Below are 25,955 nucleotides of genomic sequence, written 5' to 3' on the forward strand. Positions count from 1 at the left end.
ATCTGATTATACTAACACTGAATTGCAGGAATAGTAGCTCTGAAAATACATGTTAGCATTGCAGGTCCATGGTCACTGTCTGCTATTGTGTTTCAGTTCTTTATGTGGAGACTGACAATGCAATTGTAAGACTATGTGGATATAGTTTTCGTTGTGATTAAACAAACTCTTGCTGGATCTTTTTGACATTCAGCTGTTGCTGAAGATGTTAAAGCAAAAGTAAATGTACTAATCATTGGTAACAAAGCAGCCTAATCCATGCTGACCTACAATTTGTTTAGGATCTTTTGGAGCAACAGAGAGATTAAAGTATATAAAAAAGAAGAGGTAAACAGTGGGTCAGAGATTAGAAGTGAAAAAGGAAAAGGCTGGCTTCCCCCAGACCACACACTGATAGTGGACCTTTGGTCAGCGATTGTTAGAAAATGTTTCATGTTTCATTTTCCCCTAGAACCTTAGAAACAGAAGGTTTGATTGGCACTTGTCATGGCTGATAGAGAGACGAAGATGCTTTGGTAAAAAGGAGAGGGAGGCAGCCGTGTCAAAAGCAAAAGTAGTCAAAGGATGATTCCTCCTTTCTGTGTTTTTGTCTCTTTCTAAATTATTCAAATCTGGGTGGCATCTGAGGATAACTGGCATTTTGACACAGCTTAAAGGATTGTCTCACTAACTCTATTGAACTAAGGCTGCCATCCTTTTAAAAAAAAATTATAAAGAGGCAGATCTTCTATAATCTGATATGTATACAAACTAAAGGCAGCTTGATGCAGGCATCTTAAATATTTTGGAAGGGGGGGGAGGCAATTTTATTCATTTGGTGACTGATTGTCTTCTGCATCCATCTGCAAGAATGCTACTTATTGGTTTAAAAAACCCTTTATTTGATGTTCTTTAGAATATCCATAGTTGCTTGCAATGCATCTGGTGGTTACAAATCCAAGTCAGGCCAGCTGGATTAGAATCAACAAATGTAGGGAATTTTCTTGGTCGAAAGAAGGTACCTCCCCAATGGGGAATCTCCTCTATTGATGGTCCTCCTGATTATGGATTTTTCTTTTAGGGGCAATTTTCTTTCTTTCTTTCTTTTCAGAAAGGGACCGTGTCCCCCCTTAGTGCTTTGTCTGAACCGTGCTGGCTGGTGTAAATGGGCTCCCCAGGGTTAGGAGCTCCTCTGTCATTCTAAGCTGCCATTTTACGCTTTGGTGTCCTCTTCACTTATCCATAACCAAAGCCAAATCCTGCTCACTCAATTCACAGGAATCATCCCACTGAAATAAATAATTGCATAAATTTAGCAGGATTAGATGTCCAGTGGCATTCTGCACTTAACGTATTAAAATAACTCAGTAAAGCCCATGCTTCCCACACTGTTCCAACCATCATAGCTAACTGTAGTTAACAGGAAAAATATCATCTTGGTCCCTGTATTGATGAATTTTCTTTGAACTCCTAGCAAGGCAACTGTAGGCCTTCATTGTCTGCCTCTGTTTTTTAATTCCTAATGAAGAGAGTCTTCACTTTTCTGAATAGGCCAGCTGCATTAGGCAGTCCTTACACATGGGGTGTCTAGGTGGTTTCAGAGGTCCTTCATCTCCACACAGCAAAGGTTGTCAAGATAAAGGTTTCCTAATGGACAGATTAAAGTGACTTTGTCAAATAAAAGTGTTTGTTTAGCCAGAGCTTTTAATAATAAAAACCTGAACGCTAGACAGATTTGGCTGATTTTTTAATGTTTTTTCCGAGGAAGCCAAATTAGCCCAGAAGATGACTCTTCCAGAATTTTATGAAAAGGGCATGAATATTCATTATTCCAATAACACAGACCAAGGTATTTTTGCAAGGTTACTGAGTAAAAAACTGAAATGAGAGTACTCCCAACACTGAGAACTGGAGGTAAGCACGATTTTACTTGACAACAGAACTAGGAAGAACTGATGCTTTGAACTGTGAAATTGTGTCTTAACTGTTCACCTGGGAAGGGACAAAAGAGATGCACACCTAGTCTCTCTCTATATTGTTTTCTTTTTTTTTTTTTTTTTTTCTGATTTGGCATGGTTCTTGCTATTCATGCATTTAATTATGATTTATCTTTTGTTTTCAAGTGTTGGAAGAACCAGTTGAAGGTCCACTTGAAGAAAAAGATAGCTTTTGCACAGGAGGTGGAACTTCTGAACTCTGCAAAAGGCTTGCATGAGATTCTTCCTGTAGGCTAAGGTAGACTTCTTAGCCCTGATCACAGAAATCCCTAGGAAATAGAGCAACAACAGGAAGAAAAGGAGGAAGAATCACATTTTTTTTTAATTTTTATTTGAAATGCAAAGATATCAGAGCTGCCTTGGCAAGGTATTGAAAATATGGCCATCTCCAGTTTCTGAAATTGTGAGTTTTTATGTCTAAGTTTGTATTAAATGCATTCTAGAGATCAAATATGAGGAGGGTAGCTGCACCATTTTTTTCTGCAACCTACACTAGAAACAAACTCCTGCCCTCACCATTTTCTATTATGTTGCCATACTTCAGGCTTGACTATGATTATCAAATAACTCTTTAATCAGCAGGAATACACTTCTGAAGATTATGTTCTCTGTAAAGTGATATCTTTCACCATCGTAGAAGAAAGGCAGGGGGTCTATTTTCAAAACTATATATTACACTCAAATTCTGAGCAAGCTTTCCTTTTACACAAATGAACCAATTCGTGTGTATGAAATAATTGGATTGTCACATGCAATTGCCCAGAAGAAATGCTAAATCTGCACCTATGACATAGATGAAAGCTACAATATTTTGCATGTGCAGTGTAAACTGCTCTGCTATATAATCCTGGCCCAGAACGTTTTGAAATGTGCTGCTTCATCTGGTTAGAAACAAAACCCATCCTTGTTGGTGTCACAGTGTGATTAGCAATCAAGGCTTACATACTGTAATGCAAAAGTCTTTACAATCTTCAAGGTTAGGTCCCAAATTTAAATTAGACATCAACAAATAAAGCAAAAAGATGAACCACCAGAATATCTTAAACCAGAATTATTTGTCCAGACTGCTGAAATCACTGTCCTTAAAGTGACGACTGTATGATCTGTATTTTCCTCAAACTGTGAAATTAGGTTCCTTTTATGGACCCATCACAGTAGTATTGAGCCATTAGATACATCATACCACACTTGTCAGCCAGCCTTCCCTGTTCATCGGGACTGTAAAGCATATTAAGCAGACAATAATAGTACCCTTCAGGATGATTAGGTTGTCACGTTTCCCAGCCGAATACAGTACGTTGCTCCTACATCCTTCAGGCAGCAGAGGGCTTCTTCAAAACTCAAGTCCCCTATGTACCACTTGCAGAGGGTGGTGCCAGGGACATTTCTTCTTCCTCTGCTTTAGAGTTTCCTTCCCTATGTGTGGTACCTATGAAAGTCAGCACAGATGCCAGGTCTTCAGCCAGCCACGCTCCATCCCTGTGGTGCCAGTTCCTGGAAAGAGGCTGAAATGTGCTGGCAGGCTGCAGAGTCACAATGCACAGTGAAAAGAGAGTTGTTCAAACAATGTCTAATGGACTTAATCCCCACTTCCTGCCCTTTCAGGATAACAACCCAGTTTCAAAGGCAATGCAAACTAATACACAACTCCTAGGAAGAGTTTGACAAAGTTAAAACATCCATCAGACTGGAACTGGTGGCAAATAAAAGTCTCTCAAGAGGCTAGAAAGGTGAAAGACACATTTCTTTTGTGAGTGTTTCAATCTACCCAGCGACCTGCAGCCTGGCCATGGCCAGACGTGAAAAATGCAGCCTGCCCAGAGCGGTCCTTGCCCGCCTGTCCTCAGCAGTCTGATTTCCTCGCTCCCTGTGCCAAGGCCTGGGTGGCTCGGGAGCTGTTTTGGTGCCGTGCAGGGAAAATAGCAACTGGGGCTTGTAGGATGTTAAAGTTAGCTTAAGAGAGGCCAAACTTGTATCTGGCTGTGTTTCCTTTTTAAGCTCATTAGGTGCTTTAATGGCCAATTTCAGGTGTATTGGCCTTACGTTTACCTCTTCCTGTAGCTGCTCCCTTTACTTGTCTGTATCTGTAGAGAAGAAAGAACAACCCCTAACCCCCCAACTCCCTCTGCTTCTCAGGAAACTTCCTCCCAGGGATGATGTGTTATTACTGTCCTTAGGCCTCCTACTGTGTCAGAAGTACCATGGCTGTGGTACAAAGTCATGATCAGTGTTGATGGCTCAACTTCATACCTTCCAGATCTGTTCTAGGTGAGTGTTGATCATCTGGCCACTCTTTTTCCTTCATCAGGCCTTGTCTGGCCTCTTTCAGGTGACATTAAGCCCACAGAGGGGCATTAGTATGGCACAACTCCTTGCTTTACATCTCTGTCTCCTTTGACAGACATGCAGCTGCGTGTTGATGCCTGGTTTGGATCCCATTTGCAGGTCTGGGGATCTGCTACAGCATGTTCTGCTGCTAATGATCATAGCCTTGTCATGTAAGTCTTTCGGGGTGTCAGCTTCAAAACTACCACAGGGATACGTGTATGTGCAAATAAGCCATGGGGTTTCTTGCCCCATTGTCTGTCTTGTGTGATCTGCTGGCGCTCCTCATCTGGGCTGGGGTATCCTCCTCCTCCGAATCACTGCTGACAGCTCCTAACAGCACAAACAGCGGCCCTGCCACCACTTTTCCCATCCGTGCCTGCTGTCGGCAAGATTCACTCTGAAAATGTCAACAAAGCAAATTATATGCTATCATACAATCATGCTACAATCATTTCTGCAGAAAATGTGCCTTTAATAAGTGCATTGTAAGAAGTTCCCTTCTCTTTTGTGCTTAGCATAATGAACCTTCAGGCAGCATTTTAAAGAAAGCATAGCAGTCACTAAGCTCCTATTTCTGTGTTTATTTATCCAGCAATTTACATTAAGCGACAAGCATAATTAGCTTTTCTGGGTAAACACTAAGCAAACTGGTAGTATTTTAAAAACATAATAGGGCACCCTGCAGTGGTTATCTTTTTCTAGTACTTTATTCAGAAAAGATATTCCCAGATGCCACATATTCACCCTGTCTGGTGTGGCCCAATGGCTGCTGTCTTAGGGCTGAGCCTTGTCTGCAAGCTAACAGCTGCCCTCAGGAGTCATTGCAAAGCATGGACTTTATGGAGCACAGGATTTAAAGGTTTGCTGCTGGATAGTTTGGCCAAATTAACACTTTCTAACAGTTTCATCAAATGCAGCAACTAGGCCTCGAGTCAGTGGCATACTTCCCTCCATTGACCACAGAGGGAGCCTGATGCGTCCTAATTTAGGCTACTTACTAATGCTGCTTTATAAGAAGTGTCTTCCTTCTGCAGGCTGCAAAAAAAAACAAAAAAAACAAAAAAACAACAACAAACAAAACAAACAAACAAACAAACAAAAACAAACAAAACAAACAAACAAACAACAAAAAAAAAACTCTTCCAAAGCCCTCTGGGCTAGCCTCCTAGGAGCTGTTAGCCCTGCTCTGGCAGAGATGCCAGTTAGAGCCACATACCATCCCTGGCATGAACTCCAGGGCTTTGCAGACTTGTAACAAGACTACAGCAGTTTCTTTCACCAGATGAATAGCAAGGGGAAGGAGAAACTGTATTTATGCATCAGGCCTTTCCTCTTTCACACCTCCATAGTGAACATTTGGATGTTGCTTATTTTTGGAACAAACAAAATGCAGCAAACACCATCTGCTTCTGACAAAATGAGCAACACTCACTAAAACTGAAACAACAATGTGCATTAAAATATCCCAGAAGGAACAACAGGCCACATAAAAATATAATAAAAGATGAGGTTTTGTTTAATGCCAAAAATACAGATAGAAAGAAATGTTTAAGTGTTAAATCTAAAATAGAGCTGTACCTAACTGGATCCTAGAATAAACCAAAAAATGACTTTGATTTTTTTTTTTTTTTTCCCATGTAAAGTCAGAGTCAGAAATTTACTAAGTGCTTATTAATCTTTTTCCATCACAAGGCATCTGGGATACCACACAGAAGTTACAACGGCAGTTTGAGCACATCTTCACTTCTGCGCTGTCATGAGTCTGTTTTTCCCTTACACAGAACTGTAGGCAGTTCAACGTGAGCAGCAAATTCCAAGTTGTCTTCTCAGATATTTTCATTTGCTCAGCTTTGTCTTTCTGGAAATGATGTATAACAGTGGATGTCCAGTCCCTAGTGAAGCGTTCCATAAATTAAGACCTTTGGATTAGCTTTCTGGCTTCATACTGGAAGTGATGGGTGCTTCAGGATGCTTCTCAGAGTATGTCTGATGTAATCATCACTCAGTGTCATAAAGAGAGACTCTTCAGTGCTTGTATACTGAAAAGAGCATCACTCTACATTGTGTGGAGTGGCTTTTCTCTGGCCTCTTCTCAAGTGGAGTAAAAAGATGGGATTGTACTGCTTTTCATGTCGTTGGCATTCATATCACATCAAGGATAAGTTAACACTGCCCATTTCCAAGGGCTTCCTGTGTGAAAATGTGTCTTCACCTGGGCAGTCACCCACACAACAGGCCTTTAATGTGTACTCAGACTATTCTAGGTCTCTGTACATGTTGGACCACCCAGACAACAAGCTGCTCGCACAGGTTCTTGTTCAGAAAGATGTTGGCAAATTTGTAATGATGTCTACAAATTTTCTACATCACCCAAATGGAGAAAAGGGTATGGACCTCATGTTGAGAACAAGAGGAAGCCCAGGCTGTGGAGTCTAGGACCTTGGGGAAGGAGACAGCCACAGCAGGAACATGTTCATGAGAGATGGTAGAATATCATCAACGTGGGTAGAGGTGACCTGGCCACGTTGTAGGCATTTTAGATAATTTGGGCAGCTTCAAGTGGAAAAAATATTGAGGGGGGATGAAAAATACAATAAGAGAGATGTCATCCTGGTGGCACTGCCTTCCATACCAGCTGAGTACTGGCAGGGCACTTAGAGTGGAGCTTGAGTCTTTTCAGTGTACATGGTCAGGAAATCAGGCCTTAAGAGTATCTCCAGTGAGTTTGTTTCTAGCTAGAAGTAATGTAACAAAAATCTAGGCCTCCTTCATATTCTGTTATTTATTCATGTGAAGTTGTAGTAGAACTGTTGGCCATGTTATTGAGCTGGAAGTTCATGTTCAGCTGACTATTTATGATGACCCAAGGATCTTTGTATTAGGAAGTCTTTACATCTGGTCACTTCAAAGTATGTATTACTTTCCTGTGTTCAGCTAGCTAAACTATCCAGATTACTCTGGATCAGCAACAAAGCTGCTTAATCATTTATCATCCTCCTGAGCAACTGGCCCTCTGTGGTCTTCATTAGTGACAAGTTTTTCTTCTGCATCAAAGATGTTAAATAGAGGTGGGCCAAGATAAAACTTAATAAATGTTCTTCATTTGTAATTACATTTTTAGACCTGTCAGCCAGTTTTAAAGCCACTGAATAAGTGCCATGATACTTTTGTGTCATTCTGGTTTCTTAATCAAAATTTCATATGATACGGAGTGAAATATGTGGTTGAAGTCCTAAGTCTATTACCTATATCAACCAAACCAGTAATCTTATCCAAAAAAGAAATCAAGTTAGTTTGACAAGATCTATTTTCATAAACCTGTGTTGACTGGCATTAATTATATTTCCCTCCTTCCATTCTTTATTAATCAAATCCTTTATCAGCTGCTGCACTGTTTTGCCTGGATTTGATGTCAAGCTGACAGGTCTATAATTACCTGGGTCGTGCCATTTACCCTTTTTAAACAGTGGCACAATATTATCTTTCCTTGTAGCTCTGGTGCTTCCTCAGTGTTTGGTTAGTGAGGAGCCAAAGAAATGTTCTAATTTCTGTCAAAACTCTTTGAAACAATTTTCTGGGTTGGATGATGTTTAACTTTTGTGTCTGCTTTTTAATTCCCCTGTAAGCTATTATTGCAGTGAAGGGCACTTCATGATCATCCTATGATTTCATTACATCAGTGAGTTCAGTGTAGTGGTTTGTTTTTCTTCTTTTAATTACACCAAAGGGATATATATTGACCACTTCTGAGTTTTCTTTATTGCTATTATTGGCGTTTATATCCTTTCTTCTAAGTGTCAGTACACTTATGCCATCTTTAGGATTTCTTTTGTTTCTGATATAATTTAAAATTTATAATTTAAAATTTTCATTGTGTTGATTTAACTCAAAGTATTTAGTGAGCTTTAGGGAAGCAGACTTCCAAAACTACTCACTGTTTGATTAAAGACCTCAGCCCCATTCAAGTGAGCACATCATTTCCCAGGTCCTTTGAAGTACACCTAGATGTTGCCACCACGCCATCATTGTGTGACTCACCCAAAAAAGCCTGGTCAGTCGGTTCTTCAGAGGCTTAGCATATGCTGGTTTCAAGCATTCTTTCCTGGGGGAAAATGTGGTAGTGCTGTTGGGGAAATGATCTATACTGCTTACTAACTGACTCAAGGACCAAATAGGTCTTTCCCTGGAAACCCTGTAGGATACCTTTTAGAAATGTATTGATGATCTCTTCAGAAAGAAAAAAAAAAAAAAAAAAGTAAAGAAGAGAGGGGTGAGTATGCAATAAAGGGGATGGAGGAAATTCTCAAATATTAAAGAGCAGGCAAAAAATTATTTTCTTATCTCAGCGGTATGGGTGGACAATATGGGAAAGCCAAGCATAAATCTCTGCTCATGTTCCTCCCATTTTGTTGAGGAATGCTTTGTTGTTGCTATGTTTAAACATTAAAGATGTCTTTTTGGGAAGGAGAGGAGAAGGAAGACAATTGTTTTGTGTGGAGTTCAATTGTTTTTTAGACACGCTCCTGCTTTAGATTACCATTTCATGGTACACTGCACATAAGAAAGCAACCTGTGTCCTTTAAGGGAAAGTGTATGGGGGTGGGCAGGGTGCTGGCATCGGGGAAGGGGAGGGAACCGGCAAGCGCTCAGTATGTAATCAGATAAAGCGAGCTGTTTGGTATTAGTGTGTTAGCATTGTCCGAGCTCCTAGCATCTTCAATGGGCCAAAGCGCTCTCTTCATTTGTCACCCCAGCGCACCTTTTGTGTGAATAATTTCCCATTGGTATTACCCAGAGCTTGGAGTCGATAGCTGACTAGCCTCTTTGCTTGTACTATTATTTCCAGCAATCTTCATACATCTGCAATAAATCCAGGAGGATTTGCAAGTGGGCTGAGGAAGTATGAGTGACAGAATGAGCTGATAAGGGCTGAGTCCCACAGAAACAAAAGGCTTCCCATTTTGTCCTGACAAGACAGGCGCTGCCTTGGAATTGATTTGATTTGATCAAGTTTTTGCCAGCTGACCCCAGAAGTTCATGCAAGTGAAGAATTAAGCCCCCAAGCACTCTCATGCTCTCTAGTAATCCTTTACATCAGTGCCAGAGATGAGAATATCTGTTATGAGTTGGATTGTCTGTTTGTTTTCATAAAGTAGGATCACCAATGTACTGGGAGGCTTTTTCTGCTGATACTTTGTTGATGCAAAGAAACTGCAAAGTGTCCAATGATCCACAGCTCTTTGAATAGAGGATTTTGGAAGAAAACTTCATTGCAAAGCCAGATAACAAGCTTTGATACTACAGAGTTTTAATACACTCTGAAAAGTTAAGACCTAACGAGGTAAAGCATAATAATTGTCTGTAAATCCTAATTCTTATGCTTATGCCTAACCAGGAAAGCATGACACAGAAGCAGCATAAATTGGAAAGTCTGCCTGACCTCATATAGAGCCAGGTAATGTTAAAAAACAGTGGAAAATCTTTAGGAGGATGTAAAAGGTGACTACTTCTGACTACTGCTTTGTTAAAAGTGAAGATGAACTTGACTTACTGACTTACACAACGTATGGCAGGAAAGCATGACTATATTGGGCTTCTGGGCCAGCAAAGCAAAAGCAGGTGTCAGAAAGATACACCTTTCTGAAAAGAATGGGGATTTGAGAGAAATGGATTTTTAAGAACAGACGTCATTAGTTGAGCACATTATGGGTGTATATAGGCCTTCATTTTCTCGTTCAGATATATTCCACTTTACTGAGAAGCTTCTCTTACCTGTGTACTCTTTATCTAATTGGTTGCTTTTACTCATTTCTGCTCAGGGAGGTTGAATTCAGTGATACATTGCATAATTTTTTCAGTCTTGGCCATTGCTGTTACAGGGAGAGACTGCAGACTAGCTGTCCCTTGCTGTTACTGTGGCAGTCCCACCCTTATTTACAACGAATAGGCAACATTTGCATAACCTAGGGGGAGGTATCCAAAATATAAGGATATCTACATTTATGTGTATGTGTGCAAGAAAAAAAAGTGGGAGAAGCGAAGAGAAACTAGTTTCAGACCAAAGTCTGAATCTTGAATTTATAAGGTATATTTCTTTTTAAGTGGGAATAAAGTGAGTTATTTACAATGCCTCTTGGATGCCACACCTGGAAGTTACAGGAGTGTCTGTTGGGGCCGCCTGTAAAAGGAGGTGCCCTTTGGACCCCTTTACCCTAGAAAAAAGGTCTTCTATTTCATATGAAACAGCGTTGCTTTGTACATCAACTTGCTTTTATTTCTGTAGCACATGGAGGTACAGACTTAACAGACTGTTGAATTTATTCTATACTTTTATCTAGCAGTGATGATGTGTTAAATCTACTGCACTGCATACAGATCATGGCAAACATTGAAAACCTGTGAAAATGTTGAAAAACCCTATTTAGAAAACATTTCTCTTTGAATGAATTGTCGTGATATTGCATGGTGATACTTCAGAATTATAGCTGAGAACTTGAAGGTTTGCATTCTCAGCCCTGATGTTAGATTGACCAAGTCCAAACATAAGATAAAGCAAAGCCAGAGAGTACATATTTCTTCTTCACCTCCTTTTAAGTGGTAAAGTTTTAGCATTTAATTGATCCCCTTGTTATTATTTTCCTTGTAGTTTTCTTTCAATCTGTTCTCATGAACATGTATGATTGTCCAGTCAACAGCATTACTTAATTTCCTGAAGATCCTAATCCAGCTTTCCTGAAAAGAAAAGCATCATAGACACAGTTGCCAATTATTCCATTATCTCTATTGACAGCCTGGTGTAGTTTGATGTCCTTCAAAGCTCTGATACAGATATCTATTGGGAGAACATTGTCTCCAGTTAAAGCATGATGCTGAAGACCTGTGATTTTCTGAGTCTACTAACCACTGTGTTTGCCGGCTTTGGAAATGTTATTTAATCTCCCAATTTCCCTATCTGTAAAAGGGGAATAATGTGTTGCTCAAGAAAGGTTAAGAGGGTTAATCCATTGATGTTCATAAAATGTTACAAGATCTTCTTTATGTTTTAAGAACATGCAGCACATGCAATAACAAACTAAGTGGAAGTTACAGAGGTAGGTAGGGATAGAGGTTGCACTGACTAACTGTTACAGCCGCCTCTTTTTTTTTTAAAAAAAAAATATTATTGTTGTTTTGAAATATTTTGAAATGCCAAAGCTAAAACTGCCCGTACAGTCTCATTTTTATCCTCCTTGCATCATGAGGTGGCCTTTCAGAGGCACAGTAGTATTTTAAGTTCCTAGGCTTTGAATACTATGGTAGGTTTAATACTATGTGAATTGAAGAAATTTACTGTATGAGATTTTTAATTTACAAAAGCAAAGTACCCCACCTTCTCCTCCTCAGGAAGGGGACCTGCTGCCAATACTGATGTGGCCTGTGAGCTCTGTGTAGCCATGAGGTCCCTGTGCAAGTCTCTCCCAGGGGCTCAGTCTGTGTGTGTCCTGCATCCTCTTGTATTTCCCTGACATCTTGCTTGCCCTTTCCCTGACTGCCCTTGCTCATACTGACCTGTGGGCCCTTTCCCTCTTCAAATTTATGCCTGTTTTGTTGGACATATCCTGTGTACCCAATGAAGCATGCAGGAGGAGTGCAGGAAGCAGTTAAACAGGTGCGAATGTGTGGATGGAGCAAATATTACAGGTGGAATGGAGCTTGATAACAAAGGAACAAAGACTGATTTTCCCATTCTCCATGACAGTAATGTGTCTTATTCTTCCTCTTAAGTGCCATTTTGAAGTAGGATCTTAACATATACTAGAATAGAAAAGTGTTCCAATATGGGCCACTGCTTTTTTTTTTTTTCCCCTTTATGGGATTAAATTTTAGTTGGCAATCCTCTCTGAAATACTTGTTTAGAATGATTTCTGCTTTCAGTAAAAATACTCTATTGATTCCTCAGCATTAGGGAAAAGTATTCTATTTGTACCTAAGAAAGTAATAGCCTTTCAATTATGTTGCTGCAAAGCTAAGATATTTCTACACTTTGGAGTCAAGACACAGCATTTGCACAAGGTGACTGACTAGTCCAGTGTGAGGGATGCACTCTCTCACAGTGCCGTAAAGCTGGCCAGTTCATCACATGGAATGTTTCAGTACAGATGTGCTCAGTACAAATCTGTTTTGAGTTTGGCAGCTAATTTTTCTTAGGTTTTCCTCACCTCTGTGCAAGCTGAATAGTGATGGCGAGAGGGCCTGAACACGACTTTGGCTGTAGTTACTTCTGTCACCAGGACTCTCTGATAAAGATGGGAAGTGGAAAACAAGGCCTGATGGGTGGCAGGGCACAAGAGCGTACCTGGCTGTGAAGTACTGAGTGACAGCGGGACAGATATGGCAGACCCACATTTGGGTCTGCAGAGCCCAAAGCAGCCTTTTAGGGGTATCTATTATGAGAAATACAAAGCACATGGGGCCCAGTTTCCCCTAACCTCAGTCTCCATGACTCCTACTGGGGGCACTGCAAGCAAGCTTATATTGAAAGCTACGGAGCTGTTTTTAAACGGTTCTTTACGGAGGAGAATAATTAATTAAACAGGTGGTTCCATGAGCGGCGCTACTAATGATGGCTGCTTTCCAGGGTCTCTCTCTCGTGTGGATTTCGGGGCTGTAACAAAGGTTGAGCTCATGCTGGGGCCTTTCCCTCAATGAGGGAATTAATAGGGCCTCCCTCCCTCCCTCTTCTCTGCTGCCTATTTTCATGAAACTTGTAGGTACTTAATTCCTGTCAAACCTCTATGCCTCCGTCGCACTCGGTCAAAATTGATCGGTGATTTTGAAACTTCCTGGGGATGGGAGGGGAACAAACAAAGAGACAGAAACAGATGTATGAGGAGACTGGCTGAAGAAAGCCCATTCCCTAAAGTCAAAATTACTGCCCAAAATTGGAATGGCAAATGGCACTCTTTATTTGTCCCTTTGGCCACACAGGACACCAGAGGGAAATATAGTAAGTAAGTGGAGATCTGTGCTACTGGTGATGCCGATCATATGTTTTCGGTGCCTATATTTTAAAAAGATTTCACCCTTTGAAGGGGAAAACAAGAATTATCAAAATTTCTTTAAGGATTGTAGAAAAAGTCTGACAGAAATACTGACAGAGCTCCACTTAATTAATTTTGAGTATGAACTTCACTAGAGAGTGTAAGTAATTTTACAAGAAGCAAAGACCAGATACTGAAGAGTACTGTAACATTGCAAAGACTGCTGTTGTTGAGACTAAACACGAGTTCAAGTGACATGTAAGCCAAACGTTGATTTCAGAAATATGCACCATACATCTATATGGGATTCTCCGTGTTCTGACAGGTTCAAATCAACACAGAGCATTCTTCCAGAGAACTCTGCTCTTGCTAGGTATAGCTAATTGGATTAATTATACAGGGATATGTGACATACTTTGGACTTCTTTATGAGTAAATGATGTAGGAGCCTAATCTAGCCTTAAAAGTTGATTAAATAAGAACTAAAGCTTGCCTGGCTGTAAAGGAGAGCAATGTCTGTCCTCTTCCCACTCTCAAAATTGTTACAGAGCTATTTTGTTAGCAACTCAGTTGGAAGTGAGGTGGCAATGTTATGAAATACTTAGGAAGAAGAAATGTCAAGATTTTATTAAGAGCAAACATGATACATTTTCTTTTATGGTTTGATATTTTCCAGAATCACCAGATGGCGCCAATGCAGATAATCCTATAAGTGATATTTCACAGAGGATTGGAACATCTATGTCTTCCAAACTGATCTCAGTGAGCAAACAAAAGAGGGCAACTTCTGCGAATTTCTTGTAGGAAGTATAGGTGTTAGATCCTGGGGCAGTGCTCAGTACTGAGTGTGGTGCAACACTTTTACAGAAACTAGGCTACTAGTGCAGTTGGTCTTTTTGACTTAAATCCTTCATAGATGCTGCCAATAAGAGAGATACGTGTAAAACTAATTTTGTCAGAAATTAGTTTTATCATTCCTTTAAGTATCATAGTTTAGTTTGGAATTCAGAAGTACATCATGTAATAACAACAGATCTCAGAGCATCTGTTGATTTGTACTCAAAATAGAAACCTCTGTTGCTGTTTTGCCATGGAAAACCAAGATATTTTTGTTGTTGTTGTTGTTGTTATTGTACAGATTTGGTTCATCTGGAGCATACAGGATAAGAAGCAACGGCATCTAGGCTTCTTTTTTGTCCTTTTGTACTGCTTAGGACACAGCTATAAGCAAACAATGAGCCTTCCCCCCCAAGAGGAACCTTTATTGCACATGCCCCAAAACACAACCTGAAGACAAATGTACTCTTTTAAAAAGAAGTGGGAGATTTATGTTGCGAGCTTGTTTAGATACCAGTCAGAATACCACATTGCTACAACACTGCAAAACACTCCTTTTGTCTTTACAGTAAAGTAATGTTACTGATAATAATGATGATAATTCAGAAGTTTTTCCAGGCCCCTTTTGCAGACTATTACGTGTTTCCCAGTTCTCAGTCTAAATGAGCAGGAAGTTAGAAGACCTGAATCCCAATGGTTGTTCCCATCAGGTCCTGAATTGGCCACTTCATTCCCTTGAAGTGAAAATAGAGTCTCTTCCAACTGAAGATGGGAAAGATGATGAAATGATAGAAACAGCAATCCAAGAATACAGAGAAAGAAATTAGAAAGGAACAAATAAATATTAAGAGGAGTTTTAATACAGAAATGTTGTACCCAATACTATCTGGAGACATTACTGTTTCTTTCATGTTTGAATTCATTTTGTGTTTGTATCATGATCTGACATTTCCCTCCAATTTTCTTATCCCACTGGCAGCAAGCCAAAAAAAAAATAGAAATAATTGAGAGGCAGAAATCACGTCCTACTTCATCTCCATAAGAAGAGAGAAATAGGAGAAGGTGAGCCATTTCCATGATACAGGTAAATGATTTAGAAAAAATATGTCGGTATACCTCTCTGATCTTACTAGAACAAAACAAGAGGGATTCAGTTTCTTTTGATACTTCTGGTCTTGGGAGTACATACGGAGAATGCTGCTCTGCAGAACTCAAGTCTAAAGAGGTCCTTTTCTGGGACATTTAAAACAAACAACAACAAGCCCTTGCCACGCTCCTAGACTACTGCCTCACCAGGATGGAGCTCTTATGCGTTATACATGTTAAACATCTCCTATTCAGAACTAACTTTGACTTTGTGCCCTGGGCCAGGTGAAAAGACTTTTCCAAACAAGAAAGAGTAAGGAAAACAACAACAACAACAACAACAAAACAAAATACAAGAAGCAAACCATAAAATGACATTTCTTTAAGAAGAGGTTTCTGTGGCCAGCATTGTTGTGACCAAAAAAAAAAAAGTTTTCTTTATCATCATTTATAAAAATGCTTAAGGAAAAGTGGGGAAAAGAGTTCTTTTATGGACTATTTTATCCTTTTTTTTGTCCTCTCTTGCAGTCGACTTTTTGGCAAAATACTGCATCTTCAGCCAGGAGAAGTTGGCGAAGTACAAAAGGGCTTTTGAAGCGGTAAGTGTAAATTCAGACTTCTTTTCTTTTCTTTCTTCCTTTTTTTTTCCTCTCCCTCTCCCCTCTCCTCCTGTGTCTGTAGACAGTTAAGCAGAAATAATAAGCACCATTGCTTGCAGTACACGTCCCATGAATTACGCTGACATCAAATGTAACTTTAGAATGGAGGCACGCTTTATTCTTTTTGACGAACTGTTCCCCTATCCATTCTTTATTTACATGTCGTGAGCCTAAGCGCTGCACAGCCAGTCAGAACACATACACAAGAGGGGGGAGAAAAAAGGAGGCCATTAAACAAATTAAAAGGGATGGGGATGACTAATACAGTACTCTTGGAATCTGCAATTTGATTAGTCTGAGTTTAATACACAAAAGCAGCGCCGAAGCAGGAGGGGAGTCGAAGTGCTCTTTAATAACCTTCTACAATTAAATTATGGTGATGAATTTAACTATTCTGTGCTTCTAAAGGGGTCTTATTATCTGATTGACTCTGAAAGAAAGTCAGTATTTAACCAGGGTTCTTGAGTCCAGCTATTGGAAGACATACAGTAGTTTTATGCATTAACAACTATTTTTTTTGTTGTTGCGTGCCTCTTCCCATTTGAATTCATCTGTGATTTGAGAAAGATGGCTCTTATGGTTATTCCCATTGCTTTTGATGGGAGTGTGTGCTAGCCCTTTTACTGTACTGCCCAGAGAGTTAAAATGAAAATTGCATGGTTGGGTTTGTCTCCTGTTCTGTATTTTCATTTGTAATTTGTAATTTTCATTTATAATTTTAGACTGCTTCCCTCTGCTGGCCCTCTCCATTGTCTAACAATGCATCATTCAAATGTAGACAGTGGGTAATGCATGCTGGGATCTTTGAAAAGGACTTTTACCATTAAATGGCAGTAACATCATTCCACAGTTTATACTGACTTTTGGTTTTCTCTGTGTCCTTCCCTTTCCATGATTTTACATATGCCAAAGGCTGAGTAAGATGTTTCATCTACAGGATACTAGTATAGAGAGAAATTAAACACATTTCTTAAAACGGTATATTTCTTTTCTCTCTCTCTCTTTTTTTTTTTTTTTTTTTGTTTCCTTTTTTTCTCTTTCCTAGCAAAGATATCTACTTCAGTTTTTTGATCTTTCTGACAGAGACAGGGACAGAGACTTCACAATTAGCCCAGGTCAAAATCAGAGAGCTGCCTTTATTCGAAATAGAGGGATATGATAGAGGCAGAATACAGGCATTCCAGCTTTTACTTTTAATGGCCAAAATGCTGGAGCTCCACTGCAGAGTTTGATCTGAATATTTGGAGAGGATCTAGGCTGACGGGATGAAAAGAGAGAATTATGCAGAGTACTGACTATTCAGCCAAGGCCTTATTCTGATACCTATTTTCATGCTAAGTTGTATCTTTCTCTGCCAGTAGTTTTGTGGAAAAAAAAAAAAAAAAAGAGAAAAAAAAAAAAAGAGGAAAAAAAAAAGATACTATTTCTGGTGCTATTTGAGTGAGGGTGCTGTACCCAGCCTTCATTTTGTTCCTGTGTGCAGCACCCGAGCACAGGCCGGGTACCTCTGCCCCACGCCAGCTCCTCTGGCATGGAGAGCGGCAGCACTGGCCCTGGCTCCCTGCACGGCACCCGCACGCCTCACAGGGCCGCATCCTGACATCTCCATTCAGCTTTTGCTCAGCTGGCTGGCTCCGGTGAATGAGGCCGGAGCATAATTTAGACCTCTGCCACTGTGCAGAGGAGGGAAGAGGCTGCACTCTCTCTTGCCATGTTCCCCGGAGCAGCTCCCTGCTCACTGGCAGGTGGGAATGAGTGGGCCTGGGCGCTGCTTGCTCTCCTTTGGTAGCATTTTGCTGTGCTGTTGTTTCACAAAAAGGTGTGAGGACAAAGATAACTCGCCGTGGGTAGCAAAGGAGTGGCTAATGCAGCTGAGGAGCGCACAGCTTAAACCAGCAGTGAGTGCAAAATGCAAGCTACTTCTCTCTGGCAGCCTGATGCCGGGTGTCCTGAATGGCTTAGGGGAGTAAGAAAATTTCTGATTTATGTTGGTTGCCCCCAGGAAATATGAAAGCATCTGGAGATGGTAACTCCAGCAAAGAAAAGCCAAGGCTTTTCCTTTCCCTTCCTTCCTACAGAGAGGAGATGAGCATCTGTACTGTGCAGTTGGTGCAGTCCTTTACACCAAGGTGTTTTATTCACCCTGAGGGCTCCTCTGCTATTGGCCAAGTCTCCAGACACCGGTGGTTTCTATAGCTCCATTAACCAGGATGGATCAATGGGCAGCTTACCCACATTCAGAGGCTCTGCTGTTTATTTTTTGGCCATGATTTTAAATTATGATGATCTATTTTTATGTCTGTGAAAGGGCAGTTAGGAGCAAGTACTCTAGACTAAGGCCACTGGGGGAAAAACTTATTGGTGTTTTGATACTGCAGTGTATTGTTTTGTGTTTAACAGTAAAATCCTTCCCCTTGCTTATTAAATCATGGCAGAAGCTTCCTTGTGAGCCAATGACGACAGGCAAACATGATGCCAGTTTTTAACAAGATGCCAATCAGAGGTTTAAGAGAGCTGATTGTTATCAGAAGCTTTTATATGACTTGCACAGCACAAAAATACATTGCAAGTAGCATCCGCAGCTCATGCTTGGTGAAAAGGGCAGCACGCTGCATGAGACCTAGGGATGCTGGGCTGAGCAACGCTTCCCTTTAAGAAGATTGTGCTCCCAAATTAACTTGTTCTGATGCTAAGCATAGCAGAAACAGTGCTGCTGCTAAGCAGAACAATTGCTTTTCCTTTGTAGTCTGCCTGCTGGTTTGTTCAGGCCTGCTTTGTGTTCAGCCTTGGCTGGGTCTGGGACAGTGGTTCAATAACTGTGAAGCTCTGCGTTTAGATCCTAGCCAAATCAGTGACACACAAAATCAGGGCAGGCAGTGAATCCTGAATGTGCCAGGTTTGGGAAATCAGCCCTCTGAATAGATGAGCCAATATCCTGTATTTATTTTGCTCTTCTCTGTACCCATTGCACTTGCATCTGGGTATTTAATGTGTCTTTCCAACCAGCAACACACCAGCCTTAAATTAAATTCCCTACTATGGATAGCAAAAACCAGGCCCTTCCTTCCCTGTGCTGTTCCAGCACTGTAGCAGCAACCAAACACAAGACCATGCTCCCCCAACCCTCCTCTCTCTTCCCTCCCTCTGCAAAAGCAGTTTTAAACTGCTTGACTGAAAGCAGTATTTGAATGAGGATTTCAAACATGGACTCGGGCTTTCTCTTTAGCCCACCATGTGAGAAAACAGTACAGAGTAAATGGTTGATTGCAATGAGCATGCTGGGCATAATTAGGTTGAGTATTCACTAGGTAAAGATGGGAATGAATCGGATGCTCCTAAAATGAGCATGGTAGTGCCAAGTATTAAAAGAAGAGTTTAAAAGAGGGAGGAATTTTACAAAAACGATAAATGGGGACTTCTGCCTCCTTCACCTTAGCCAGCTATGGTGGAGTCACAAAGCCAGGAATGGAGAAGGAAGCATGGAAGCAGAGAAATGTGACACAAAGCAGTATGGTGAAAGGGTGAGTCGGGAGAAGCACTTTGGTCTGAACAGGCATCCTTCCTTTTCCAGCCCCAGGGGTGCCCTGAGCATTGCTGTGCTCCCTTGGGCACTGCACCAATGGGACCTCGGATCTGGCCCTCACTCTCAGTGTCATTTCATCTCCTCTGTGAGCTGCTCGGGCAGGCTTTTCAAGACTCTGACTTCGTTGCTGGTAAGAAATCTGTGCCTAATTCCAAGATTACATTTGTTTTCCTGCCAGCATTGCCTGTTAGTTTACTTTTTTCCTATTTCCTCCTGTTTACCTTGGAGGTATACACTAAGGCAACTGTTCTCCACCTCATCCATGCTTTTGCAAGGCTGATCGAAACAAGCCCTGTCAGTCTCCTGGCCTTGCTGTGCCAGGTTGAGCATCTCCTCCTGCACTGGAGTGCAGCATGGGCAGAGGAGCAGGGTGGACATGGCAGTGGTGTGGCTGGCAAGGGCCCTGTCCCAGGACAGGTCTGCTGGCAGTCCCCGTGTTCAGACACAGTCTAGTGGCTGCAGACACATCACAGCAGAGAGGCAGGTCTGAGGTCAAGCCAAGAAGTCAGTCTGCAGGTCAGGGTCAACGATGTAGCTCAGGCGGGGTCCAAGGGTGAGTGTCAGAGCTTAAACGCAGCTCATGGGCCAACGGGTCGAGGCCCTGACTGGGCTCCTTGCAGTTCTTTCCACGCAGTCTGATCAGCAAGTTTACCCAACCACGCTGTGTCAGGCCCTGAGAGTTGGAAGGGGGTAACCAGAGCTCCAGGCTTCACGAAATGTCAGGTCTTTCCACTGCTACTTACTACTGATTCTCTACTGGAAATACCCCACAACAGACCTTACATCATACAGTTCATATCCATATCGTATTGCTGGCTCATAGCTATCTCTTGCTTGGCTATTCTCACATGAAATTCCTCCTCTTCTGTCACCTGCATTTGGCATGTCCCTATCTAACAGCAGAAATTTCTACTATTAATTCTGAAATAGGACCCTGTGGACATTCACCTCAGCTTTGTCCCCCCTGTCATCAGGAACTCCCAATGGTGTGAGAAACAGATCACTCTCTGGTGCTTTATAACCTTTTGCCAAGTGAATGACTGCTTGTCCTGCCAGCTGTTTGCTAACCTGAATCTGGTATTGCTGGTCTGCAGGAGGGAAGGGGCTACAGGACTCTTTCATCTTGTACATATTTCTGACTTTGATAAATCTGAATACTCTGTGACAAAAGATAGCCTGCTTTCTTCTGTTTCCATGTCCTTCCATGTTCTTCTTTTTTTTTTTTTTTTCCTTCTTGTCATAGAATCATAGAATGGTTGGAGTAAAGATGGGATAATTATAATTGTGGGATTTGATTTTCTTTCAGAATTTTGTATCTGGAATTGAATTTGGGTGCCAATTCTTGTCATTGGGACTGTGCTTTTAAGAAATGGTGTTGCTGAATGAGAGTAGTCTCTTTTATGTTATGGTGAGGACACCGTTTTGCTGTATTTTGAGTAACAAGGGGGTTTTGCCTTGCTGTAGAGATGAAAGGCCCTTTAACAGATATGCGAAAACATCACAGTTCGATTTAATAAACAAATCTTTCAGGAAAATAAGACTAGTCCTAAAATTTAAGTTGTTGATGGCATGGATCATTGCTTACAGAATTTTGCATCTGATGGGTGGGCAGTTTTGAATCCAGTGCAGTTCCTTGCGGATGAACATTCACTCCCACATTCTGACCCTTTGAAAACTTTGGGTGAGATTAATTTGGGCACCAGTTTCAGGTCCCAGACACAAGACACTCTTGTGCTTTATCCCAAATTGCACATTTCTTAGGGGAGAAATTTCTCTTAGTGCCTGGTACAGTAGAGATTTGTCACATTCCCCTTCCCATCCCAGTGGTTCCCATGTAAGGCCAGAGATGGTAAGAGTTACACAAGAGAATAAGCTTGCAAGAAGCGGAGAAGGCAGGAACAAGTGAAAAGCATTAGACAGCATTATGTAGGGTCAAAGTGGGAATTTTGGGTTGGCCTTACAGGCAGCTCAGTTAACTGTGACATGTTCACAAGACTTCTGATTTGGAGGTTCTGCTTTAACACTTTTGAATGTTTGGAATTGGCAACCTGATCCTAGTGGTTTTCTATTGTTGTGGTTTCACCCTGAGCACCACACAGTCTCTTGCTTGCTCTACCCAGGTGGGATGGGGGAGAAAATTGGAAAGGTAAAAGTGTGAGAACTCATGAGCTGAGAATGTCCTCTTTCGGTTACTTTCTTTCCATGATATTTTACTGCAAAGGTCTTCTCCAAGACATGATGAAAGGCAGCTTGATGTCTGTGTTTGAAGAAGGAAGTGTTTTCCTGTCATACAAATACATCAATTTTCTCTGTGAAAATCAAGCTTACTCTAACACACTCCAAACAGTGAAATCTTTGTGGCAGACTAACAAAAGCCTTAGTTCCTAACATGCTGCCAGGCCCAGATCATCTGTGTGGAAATGACCCCATGGTGCTGCCAGTGTCAGTAAGACCCATGTCAGCCTGTGGTCCAAGGGCTGTTTGCACGAATTTGTCTGGCTAGGGAGGGCAGCTCTGCTCAGTCTGCTTCTCTTTCAAAGTTTCTTAAAGGACTGTCCTTGTGCTAAGCCTCGTTCACTGCATGCCTTGCTGGTGCACAGGGAGCACTGCATGGTTCCTCAAGCATCTGCTGATGTAGGGCATCCCTGCCTTGTTTCCCGTAACTTTTGCTGTACAGGAAAAAGGCTGGAGAATTTTAACCTCTCACCATTTGGGGGGTGAAAACTCAATGGAGTAGAGGGTGACCTGTGCAGCAGTGCCAGAGCTGTCCCTCAGACTTTGGCTGTGTAGTGTGTGCTTTTCCCTGTGCTACTAGATAAGGAATTCATTAGTATTGGCAAGGGATGTAAACGTGTAACAAGAAGCTGAGCTTGTGATAAAGTGGTTAATTACGGTATCCTTTCCTTTCTGCTGCTGTACTTTCTCTTTTGAGAGATTGCAAAATTCACTGGTAGTCAGCCATCAAAATACTTATGGGATTGAACAGAAAGGAATACCAGTTATGTGTGCAGGTTCTCAAGGCATTGAATGAAGGAACTGATGTACTGCTGATAACCAGTACTGAATCTAAAGTACAGTAATCTTCTGCCTGGGAAGATGTTGAATGGGCACAGAGATCAATAGTCCAGTTATGACCCAAAAGGACAAGAAGCTACATATCCCCAGTTTGTATGATGTTGGAGCAGATACTTGCTACTTGCATATATGACTTCCCCTTTCTTTCTAATTTTATCTCAGATATTACATTACACTACACCCAAATTGAAGTGAACTTTAGTAGTCAGAGGCACAAAAGTTGTCTCCTCAAAAAAATAATTTATCTCCATAAAGGAAACTTCATGGAAATAATCTTTAAACCTGACAACAGGCTATTAGGCTATTAGCATCATTTGTTGGTAATACTTCATCCTGGATAGTATAGTTGGTGACTTCATCCTGGATAGGATCTGGAAAATCCTTTCTGTTTCCTAGCAATCTCATTCTCATGTGTGAAGAACAGCAGCATGTTGCCTGAGAAGGGTTATCCCTGTCTGTCTCTGCAGCACAGAGTGCAGGAAATCGTGGTCCCCTGGTGATTCTCCCCACATATCTGTGCTCTGACATGCCTGATGTTACTTATTCTGTGTGCATAAAGCAAACGGGAAAAAAATCTTGTTGCTAAGCTACCAATCTCTGGAAGATAAACTTTAACCAAAGGCTGTGACCCACTGCTTAGCAAAGCTCTGCTTTTGAAAGCCCACTGCTGTCCTCCAGCTCCCTCCAAACGTTTCCCCCATGCACATCTGCCACTGCCGGCACAGGACCCCTCACCCTGCTGGGAAGGCCAGAGCTCACTGCCTCTGAGGCTGTCTGCCAAGGGTAGGCTATGGAGCAGGCAGTGCTGGCGGTGAGAAATGGTCACCTCCCTCCCTCCTGCCTCTCCTCTTGCCGCCTTTCACTCTCCTTGGATGGGAGGCACAAAAGGCAACCCCACTTTTCAAGACTGTTCAGTTTGCTTTGGGTTGAAATGTGTTTTCGACCGAACAATCACTTTCTGTGCAGACAGTGACAGCTCAATTGGTTCAAGGAGGGGGCGGGAGAGGGTGCTAAGGTTTTCTTTTGCTTCTTGTAATGTTAGACCATGTCAAATGAGACAGTTGAAACAACATCCGGTTTGTTTGTCTTGCAGCCTGGACCAGGGTGTGAAATATTAGGGCTGCAGCAAAGCGCTTGCATCTCTCCACAGCTGGAGAACAGCTCCCACACAGCTTCTGCCCCTCTGCTCCTTCAGTGGGGACCTGCAAAGCACCTTGCTCTGGATATGGCTCCCTTGGGTGCCAGTTTTCTGACCCTCGACTCTCCCTTGAGCATCTGAACAGATCAAAGGCATATTTGAAGGGTTTTGCTGAGCTCTCAGCCTTACAAGTTTCTTACCTGGGATATAAAGTTTATTGAAGCAGTATACTCAAGTTTCAAGTTATTCTGACACTGCTCTTTCACTCTAGGCCTCCTTTCTGTACTTCTTTCCCTTAATGCTATTGCTATATTATGGTTTTGATTGAACCAGAAGTACAAGTCAGTGCAGCTGTTGAACTTGAGAGCAGGGGAGGGAATCAACAACTTTGTGGTTGTGAGAAGAATAGAGTGCCTTCGTATTACCTTCTAAATCTCTCTCTCTCCATAAAGCACAAAACATGTTCTTTGCATTACAGAAGCAGTTTATACCCTTTTCCTACAAAAGCTTTTCCTAGTTTGTGAACAAGAATGGCATTTAGCATGGAGTGAGTTCTTTTAATTTTTAAAAATTGCCATTACTGATTATTTTGGGAGGCTCTAAGCACCAATGGAGGCTGATAAAAGTCTTTAAGAGACCAATTCTGCCTCTACTTAAGCTCTTCTTCAGGAAAGCGTTTTTATCCACCCCTAGAATGACATAAAACTGATCTCACATCTGCTTTAACTCCCTGAGAACCAGTAAAGGGAAGAGTAAATACAAACTTTTAAGAAAGCTCACAATCCCAAACCAGGTCCTAGGCAGACTGTTGAATCTGAAGAGGGAATATTTTATATTAATCCTATAAGAGAAATATATGTCAGTATGTCGGTCTAAGACAGATGAAACTGATAAAACTTCAGGTGTAACAGAAGAACATTCCACCATCATTAATTTTATCCACTGGGTACATGGATTTATCTAATTCATGGAAACCTCAAAATAGGGTGTGTAATGATCTGTGTTACAGAGGAAGCTAATCCATCTGAGTGTGAAGCAAATCAGGCCCAGAAACCCAACAGATTTGTTACAAGGTACACATCCTGTCCTGGGATGAGGTCTGTGGAGTCAAGCTCAGCACTGCCCTAGCTGTGGATAAATTGTTCCCAGATCCACGCTAGTTGGTTTAGGCAGTGGCACATTGGAACATGTGGATTTACCAGTTCAGGTTTCCATCAGCTCTGGGACCTGTGCTGTCCTTCAGTTGGTGATGCAGACATGACTGTCATCTTCTGTGTGACTTAGATCTTTCAAATATAGTAAGACTGCTGTAGATTATCACAATGTCTATTTCAGTCAAGTTCTGGGTGCTACTTACAACTAGGCAGGTAAGCACCGAAGCTCCATGTTAGGTGTTATGCTACTTATTTGAGGATGTCTTGAATTATTCCATTGTGTATCTGGGAGTTACACAGTTTCTTCCTCTCCTAGCTGCTGTGGCCAGGCCTGATAGATTTAGTGGCAACCTTGAAGGTGTTGTCGAAGTGGCAGAGGATGACACTTTCTGAAGACTGAGGAAGACTTCAAAGGGGAAAGGGAAGGGGAAGGGAAAGAGAAAGGAGAAGGGGAAGGGGAAGGGAAGAAGGAATCTTAGGCAGAGAGGTGTCAGGGGGTAAATGGGAGACCTCTTTGACTTGGTTGGAGGAAGATAGCTAAGAAAACAGCTGAAGTGACAACATAGAAAAAGGTATTAGTCTTCTATGTGAATGACTGATGTAAAAAGTTGGTTTGGGTAAAAGAGGCTGAAAAAAAATCAGTTCTTGCTTGTTCAAATATTTTTTCTCTATCTATCTGTCTTTTCCAGAAGATTATAAAGACACTTAGGTTCTACAGTGCCTAAATATAACTGATACATTGTCTCACTGAGAAACTTAACGAAAGTTTGTGTATCTGTATAAAGTCTGGTGAGATTAGGTTCTATGTTAGTACTGTATAATGCCAAGTCATAGACTGCAATGGCAACTTCCTCCTTTCTTTCATCATTTCTTTATATTTGAATTTTCAAAGTCATTCTAATTCAATGTTGTTGTGTTACATATCCGGAAATGACTAATTGGTGAAGAAGGTGTTGTGGAGCCACAAAAAGCTAAAGTACCGTGCTTCTTTGCTCAGTGGAGGCAAAGAGTGAGAGTTCTTGAGGGTTTCCTTCAGCTTGAGAATGAAAGCAGAGATTAACCACGCATTGTCAAAGCTACACTTCTGAGACACTGGAGT

This window comes from Anas platyrhynchos, chromosome 1 (assembly GCF_047663525.1).
Source record: "Anas platyrhynchos isolate ZD024472 breed Pekin duck chromosome 1, IASCAAS_PekinDuck_T2T, whole genome shotgun sequence".
NCBI lineage: Eukaryota > Metazoa > Chordata > Aves > Anseriformes > Anatidae > Anas > Anas platyrhynchos.